Source organism: Corvus brachyrhynchos, unplaced genomic scaffold (genome assembly GCF_000691975.1).
Source record: "Corvus brachyrhynchos isolate BGI_N302 unplaced genomic scaffold, ASM69197v1 scaffold188, whole genome shotgun sequence".
NCBI lineage: Eukaryota > Metazoa > Chordata > Aves > Passeriformes > Corvidae > Corvus > Corvus brachyrhynchos.
In genome coordinates, this window is record NW_008239647.1 from 520835 (window position 1) to 527665 (window position 6831).

At 39.7% G+C, this 6831-nt stretch overlaps 1 long non-coding RNA gene across 2 annotated transcripts in view; it reads right to left on the reverse strand.

Moving 5' to 3' along the window:
- LOC108448640 overlaps positions 1-6480 on the reverse strand; it is a 16177-nt gene extending 9697 nt beyond the window's left edge. For both annotated transcript variants that reach the window (XR_001864603.1, XR_001864604.1), the window contains exons 1-3: positions 3610-6480; positions 2369-2500; positions 164-254 (exon numbers count right to left, since the gene is read on the reverse strand). This is a non-coding gene — a long non-coding RNA (uncharacterized LOC108448640). The remainder of the gene's footprint in view (positions 1-163; positions 255-2368; positions 2501-3609) is intronic.
- Between the last annotated feature and the right edge of the window lie 351 nt (positions 6481-6831).

Below are 6831 nucleotides of genomic sequence, written 5' to 3' on the forward strand. Positions count from 1 at the left end.
GGACCTAGTCTTGCAAAATTGATGCAGCTCAATAAACCTGTTTTCTGTGATGGCTTCACTAACTTCTGTATTTTTACATGAGGAATGTAATCTTTTTCATGTGCTCAAGTCTTATAAAAAGAATTACCTGAGTTACTGGTGCTACAGTGTGCTGCATTCTTACCTTGCTGCTCAGACAATAAGAAGGGATGAGGAGGGCTTCCAGACATCAATGCTGAACACTTTCATGCTTTGGGTTTTTTGTCTTTAGCACACTGTGGATACAGGAAGGTGATCAGAATTGCTGCCTGGTATTTGGGAAAGCTGTAGGATGGTGTGACTAACACCATGTCAGAAGCTAGGTCAGTAAGTGCAGGAGTGATAAGTAGATAGAAGGGGAGTTTGGTTTACTCCACACGTAGGGCATCTGCCTGTATGAAGAGAGAGAAGAAAATATTCTGCATCCTCCAAATGATGCTAAACACTGCCTGCTTCACCCCCAGTGCAAGCAGGAAGACCAATAAGAACAATTTGCTGTGCAAGACATAATCACATCTCTAAGTATCAGTGCCTTCCAGCATCTCTTTGGGAAGTGGTTCTTTGTATAACCCCTTACCGTGAAGGACAGACCACACATAAAGAGCACCTCACAGCTATTAAAGACACCTGATGTGTGCCTTTTTCAAAATGCTGTTCTCCTACTAAAAGGGATATGAACTGAAGGCTGACTTAAGCTTGAGGTCCTTTCAAAATCTAGTTTTAAACTACAAACATTTCTAATAATTCAATTTCTACAGCTTCAACTGGATTTTCGTAATACAGTCATTCTTATTTGTTGGCTTCTAAATTGATTAGAGGAGTGTTTGGTGCTCTCAGTATTTGGAAGCCAATTTCACTTCTTCAGAAAAGTAAGTGTTTTACTTTAGTAGGAGATACTTTGATTATCTAGCTAGACAATGACTAATTTTCTCCATATTTTCTGTCTTTTCTGACATCTCCATTAAATTTTATGGAATTGTTCACTTAATGACATATTGCTTCCATTTTGTCTTTCCTCTTTCTACATCTGCCTCTCACTTTAGGACAAACTGTCCTGTCACAGCAGAATCAAAAGACCTGCATCTAACAAAACAAAAAACCCAGAGTTTGTATCTCAATGATTCAATAAGCTTTACAGGGCTCAAGATAAAGGACAGAGGAATTTAAATCTCTGTTTTCAAGCAGAACATTCAATTACTTTGTTCCTTTGCTTTGCTACTGATCCTAAATAATACTAAATCCTCACAATTACAGTTTTCTGAAAAGCAAGGTGGAGGTTTTGTTATTTCCTCCAGAAACAGTGTGACTTTGCAAGATTGGGACTGGACTGGACATAACACAACTTAGGGAAAAAAAACCTTGGATGATTGCTTAGAATCTTATAATTTTGGTTGTTTTCCTCAACATCATATACTTTGGCAGTTGAGCTGGAAGGACTGACATAGTATTGCTTATTTCTGAAATCTTTAATTTTTGTTTAAAACTGAATGCTAAAATGTACCATTTTTTTTTTCTCCAGCCCAATTGTAAATAGAATCATAGAACCCTAGAATGGTTAGGTTTGGAAGGGACCTTAAAGATCATTTTGTTCCAAACACCCTGCCATGGATTTATTCAGATCCCCATGGTTACTCAAATCCCCATCCAACCTGGCCTTGAAATCTTGAAGGATGAGGAGTCCACAACAAATAAATAAAATTCATTTATTTATTTATTTTTTAAATAAAATTAACAGTTGAAATGAGTAATGTTATCAAGCTATTATATATACATTAATTGATAATAATTTAATGATCTTATTTTTAATGTACATTTTATACCTCTGATGGAGATCCTCAGCATCCATATCCTTTTTCCATTGTTATCACAGAATCATAGAATTTTTTGGGTTGGAAAGGACCCAAAGATCATCTTGTCCCTACCCCATGCCACGAGCAGGGACACCTCCCACCAGCCCAGGCTGTTCAGGGCCCCATCCACCCTGGCCTTGAACACTTCCAGGGATGGAGTATCCACAGCCCCCCTGAGGAACCTGTTCCAGTGCTTCACCACCCTCTGAGCAAGGTACCATCCCTCTCACCATCTTTGTGGGCCTTCTTTGGGCTCCCTCCAGAGTTATATGCCATGGCCAATGCTAAGCATTAGGGAAGAGTGTCTTCTATACAGAAACCCATGTTAGCAATCCTGAATTAACTTGCAGAGCTTGCAGGGGATAGCATGTTATTTATGAATTACCACACCCAAAATATAACCCAAATCTACTGTGCCCCATGACATTCCAATCTTTGTTCCTGAATGTCTTTGATGTAGAACTCAATTTGGAAGTATTTTACTTGATGGTTTTACTGACCTTTTAGGCCATCACTGCTTCAGGGATTTGCTGAAAAGGAGAATGTGACTGTTGCCAACTGATCCAACCTCCTCTCTTCATCCAGCCAGATAGAAAACCACGCAAAGCAGTGGATTCAAGTGAAATCCAAACCTGCAAATGAAAAACAAAGGTCAGTGAAGCTCTTCCCCGCTCTGATCACCACGAGGCTGAACGTTGCTAACTGAGGCACAAGAGCAAAGGTGACAGTGACACCCAGCACTGGCAGTGGGGATGGGGATGAAGCAGAGTCTGCTTGTTTTGGAGCTGCTGAAGATTAACATGGACATGTAACCACTGATTTAGCTTCCCTCAACTGCTGCTTATCTCAAGTTCATTTAGGGTACTAAAACTACCCCTTGTGAGGTTAGTTTTATTTCCACCTGCTGGGAAGGGTGTATAAATCTTGGAGTGAAGCCTCTCTCACGCTCTGAGATCACAAGGGTCTGACATTCATTTAAAGTCCTTGTAGACTTGCAACTGATAGTTTTGACTTATGTTTGTGGTGTACAATGTTAATGTTAAAATGAAAAATGTTGGTTCAAACTGAAAAGTGAAGGCATACTTTTTAGTTTGTTGTAACAAAACAGGCTGGCATTCATAAAAGAAAATAGTTCACTTCTAGAAAGGACAAAGGGAAATGCTCTCATTAGTTTTTGAATGGTCTCTTTCTCTTTAATTATTCTTTTAATGAAGCTTGAATCTTCCAGCTATAGCTAAATGCATGCATAGTTACAACTCAACAAATCAATTTTGTCAAGCTCCTATTTATAAAAAAAAAAATCTGAAAAAGTGTCTAGTTTTTCTAGCTACCTCTTAATCTACCAAACTAATACCTCATCCTTTTGTCTGACACAGCAGCAGGTAAGAGCTGGGATATTAAAGACCCCATGCTGCTCAACACTGCTTGGTCCCAGAAAATTGCTGTCACCTCGACAGCAGCTTTTGTCCAGCCCTCTCCAAGCTGCTCAGGGGGAGCTTAATTAAGGTTTACAGTAACTCTGTAAGGTAAGTGAATACTACTGTAATTTGCAAAGAAGTCAGCCAAGCCAAAAAAAAAAATCAAACAAAACCAAAAATGTTGCCCAACATTAAAGAAATACAAGCACACGTATGAAAGCCAGGAGCAGAATTGCAAGAATCAGAGTCATGAGCTCCAAGTACTAGCACCAGAATAAGATGACAGTTTATATGAAAATCCTCATGCTCATTAGGTTAATCACCTGCAGAAATCCTTTTCTAGCAGCTTCTTTCTCTGACTATTCCATTTTTCTCTTTGCCTGGCACATTGTGTAAGAGGCCTCTGGCCATAATTGTCAGTCTGAGCTACCACTAGAAAATTGTTGACAATATTTTTAATTAGTTGCAAACATTACCAACTTCACATGTACATTCAGGTGATAAAAGCATTTGATTTCCACTTACCAGAAAGCTGACAAGCAGACAGACAAATGATGCTGTTTCCGCATGGGGGCTTTGCTGCTCTCTGCATCTGTCCATTGCAGCACCAAAGTCATTCTCCCTCTTGAGCACTCAGGGATATTGGCAGCCACCAGGCTCTACTTATTGACAATTTCATCCTTTATACTAGATGTTCTTTAGGGGAACATCTTTCATATTTGAAAAATGTCTAAGAGATAGTGGAAGCTACAGCAAATACAAAAGAAATAGTCCTCTAAGAAGTACAGTCAATATACAAATAGCATTTAGTGGGATGCAGGTTCAAACCAACAATTGAGCTGATAAGAGCTGTGTGCTTGGCTATCTGGAGTATCATGTTCTCAAGACAGTATGTTGATGCTCTTTGTGACTGTGTGCAAAATATACAAACACACAAAAGCACTGTCTAAGGGTTCATTAATGTTTTAATTACCTAACTTTTCCACCAAAAGGCAGCAAACTTTGAAGTGACTGTGGGTTTGCAGGAGAAACAAGGCCCACGCATAGTAAATGGTATTTCCCTGGTATTCTCTTGATGAGAAAGACAAGCCTGAATCTATGCCTGACTACGAAAACCCTGAACTTTATTGGAGTAAGCTGGGCTCAGAATCCAGATCCCATGTCATGTTGCTAAGGCACAAAATGTTTTATATCTGCCTTCAGATATCATATCTGTCATTCATTGCACAGGATTCTTGGAGGGCTTTACTGACATTAACAAACAAAACCTACACAATCTAAGTGTGGTGCCATCACTGGCACTTCAACGGAGCTGTGAGAAAACAGTTCTGGGCTTTGGCTGGCTGTGAATATCATTAATTGGTTCCCTAGTTGCTTTATTCTCTTAACTAGAGACACATGTGAGGAGTTCGGAGAACTGAAAATCAACAGTGATGGATCTAAGAGCCAGTAGAAGAATTCATTTTATATGGCCATTAGGAAAGCAAGCTGTGAAATCAGCTTTTCATGATGGTTGTTTGTCTTAAATTTTGGCAAATTATTGACAGTGACAAAAAGTAGGCTTACAATAAAACTCAAGGCATCCTCCAGTCCAATCTCTTGATATGATGCAGGAGTGAGAATTATAGCAGCAAGATCTGAACATACAGATGTTCACCTGGGTTTACCACCCTTACAGGTATATTCTAGTCACTCACATCATTCAGATGCCACTCACATGCCACCCATACGTTTATGTTTTCATTCCTCTCAGGAAGGTCTCCTGTAATTACTCAAGAACAAACTAAATGCACAGCTGAGGAGATGCACTTAGGAGACCAACCCAGGATATAAAAACACATAAAGAATAAACTACCCCAGTACACATGAATGTCAAAAACCTAAAAATAGTTATTGCAAAAGTAATTAGGTGAAACAAACAAGGCTCAAAAGAAAGCAGCCCTAAATGAGCTGTAGCTGGAATTGCTGAAACGTGCCAAGACTTGTGTGAATAAAGATAGCAATAACAGGACAAAGCCTTTGCGCTTAGTTAATAAATCAAAGGGAAACACAATTCCCAGACACATGCATAAACCACTGTATCTGTGGAAGAAATATGCCATATATGAAATGTGCCACTGAATATATTAAGCAGTAGAAAGACAATTCTGTAGACAAAGGGATGTCAAATATCCAGTCATCTCCTGATCATAGATATTGACTTTGGCTAAGTATACATCACAAAGTGGAAAGGAGTAAATAAAGTAAGACATCTCTTGGAAACCAAAATTATTACATTATCATCCAGAGATTATCAAGGAATAGGACATGTTGAGTTATTGTGTTGGTTTGCGATGTCAGTATTTGACCTATAGTCATAGACACAGCTGAGTAAGGATAATGTCTCACATAAGGTTGAGAGAGGTGATTGAGGGTGGTGAGACAGTGGAATAGGTTGCCCAGGATGTTGGGGATGCCCCACCCTGCCAGCATCATAGATCATAGAATCATCAATGTTGGAAGAGACCTTTAAGATCATCCAATCCAACCATCAACCCAGCTCTACCCCTGTAACCCCCAAATCTCTAAAACCACATCATCCGGTGCCAGATCCAGGGGCCTCTTAGGCACCTCTAGGGATGGTGACACCACCACCTCCCTGAGCAACCCTTTCCAATGCCTGACCACCCTAATTGTGAAATTTTTTTCTCCTAGTATCTGATCTGAGTCTCCCTTGTCTCAGTTTAAGGCCATTTCCTCTGGTTCTCTTACTGCAGGCACAATAGAAGGGACCAGCCCCCACCTCACTATACCCTCATTCCAGGGAGTTGTAGAGAGTGATGAGGTCCCCCCCGAGCCTCCTCTCCTCATGACTAAGTAAACCCAGCTCCCCCAGCTCTTCCTCACATGACATGTTTTTGAGACCTTTCACAAGCCTTGTTGTCCTTCACTGGGCATGCTCATCCTTTTTAAAGTGAAGGACCCAGAACTGGACAGAGAACTTGAGGTGTGGCCTCAACAATGGTGACCACAGGGGGATAATCGCTGCCCTGGTCCTGCTGGCCGTGCTTTAATAAAGACAGTTCAGATAATTCAGCCACTGAACACGATCTCCTCTTCTGAGTCCAAGATCTCATACAATTTTTCAAGAAGAAATAATACCTCATAACAGAAGAGTTTTTATAGATACCTCCAAGTTGTATTTATCATGTTAAATAGGCTAATTAAAAAAAAAAGGCAGGGACACAACAATGTAACAAAAACTGTATAAAAAGAAATGCCTCAAATATATATATATTTTTTTTAATGTCTACAGAATTATTGACTCTGCTTTTCCTCAAAGTTTAGCCTTCATAAGGAGTCTTTATCTCCACTTCCTTTCTTTCTATCCTCATTTCTGACACATTTTCTTCTATTCCCAGTTTCCAGCATAAGAACCAGAAATGTGATTATCACTTAATCAGTCTAAAGGGGCAAAAGGGTAAAATAGCAGCATTTCTAAGAAAATACATAGCCCACTGATAGTATATTCCAATTAATTTGCTTAGTTACCTTCGACCACCTCA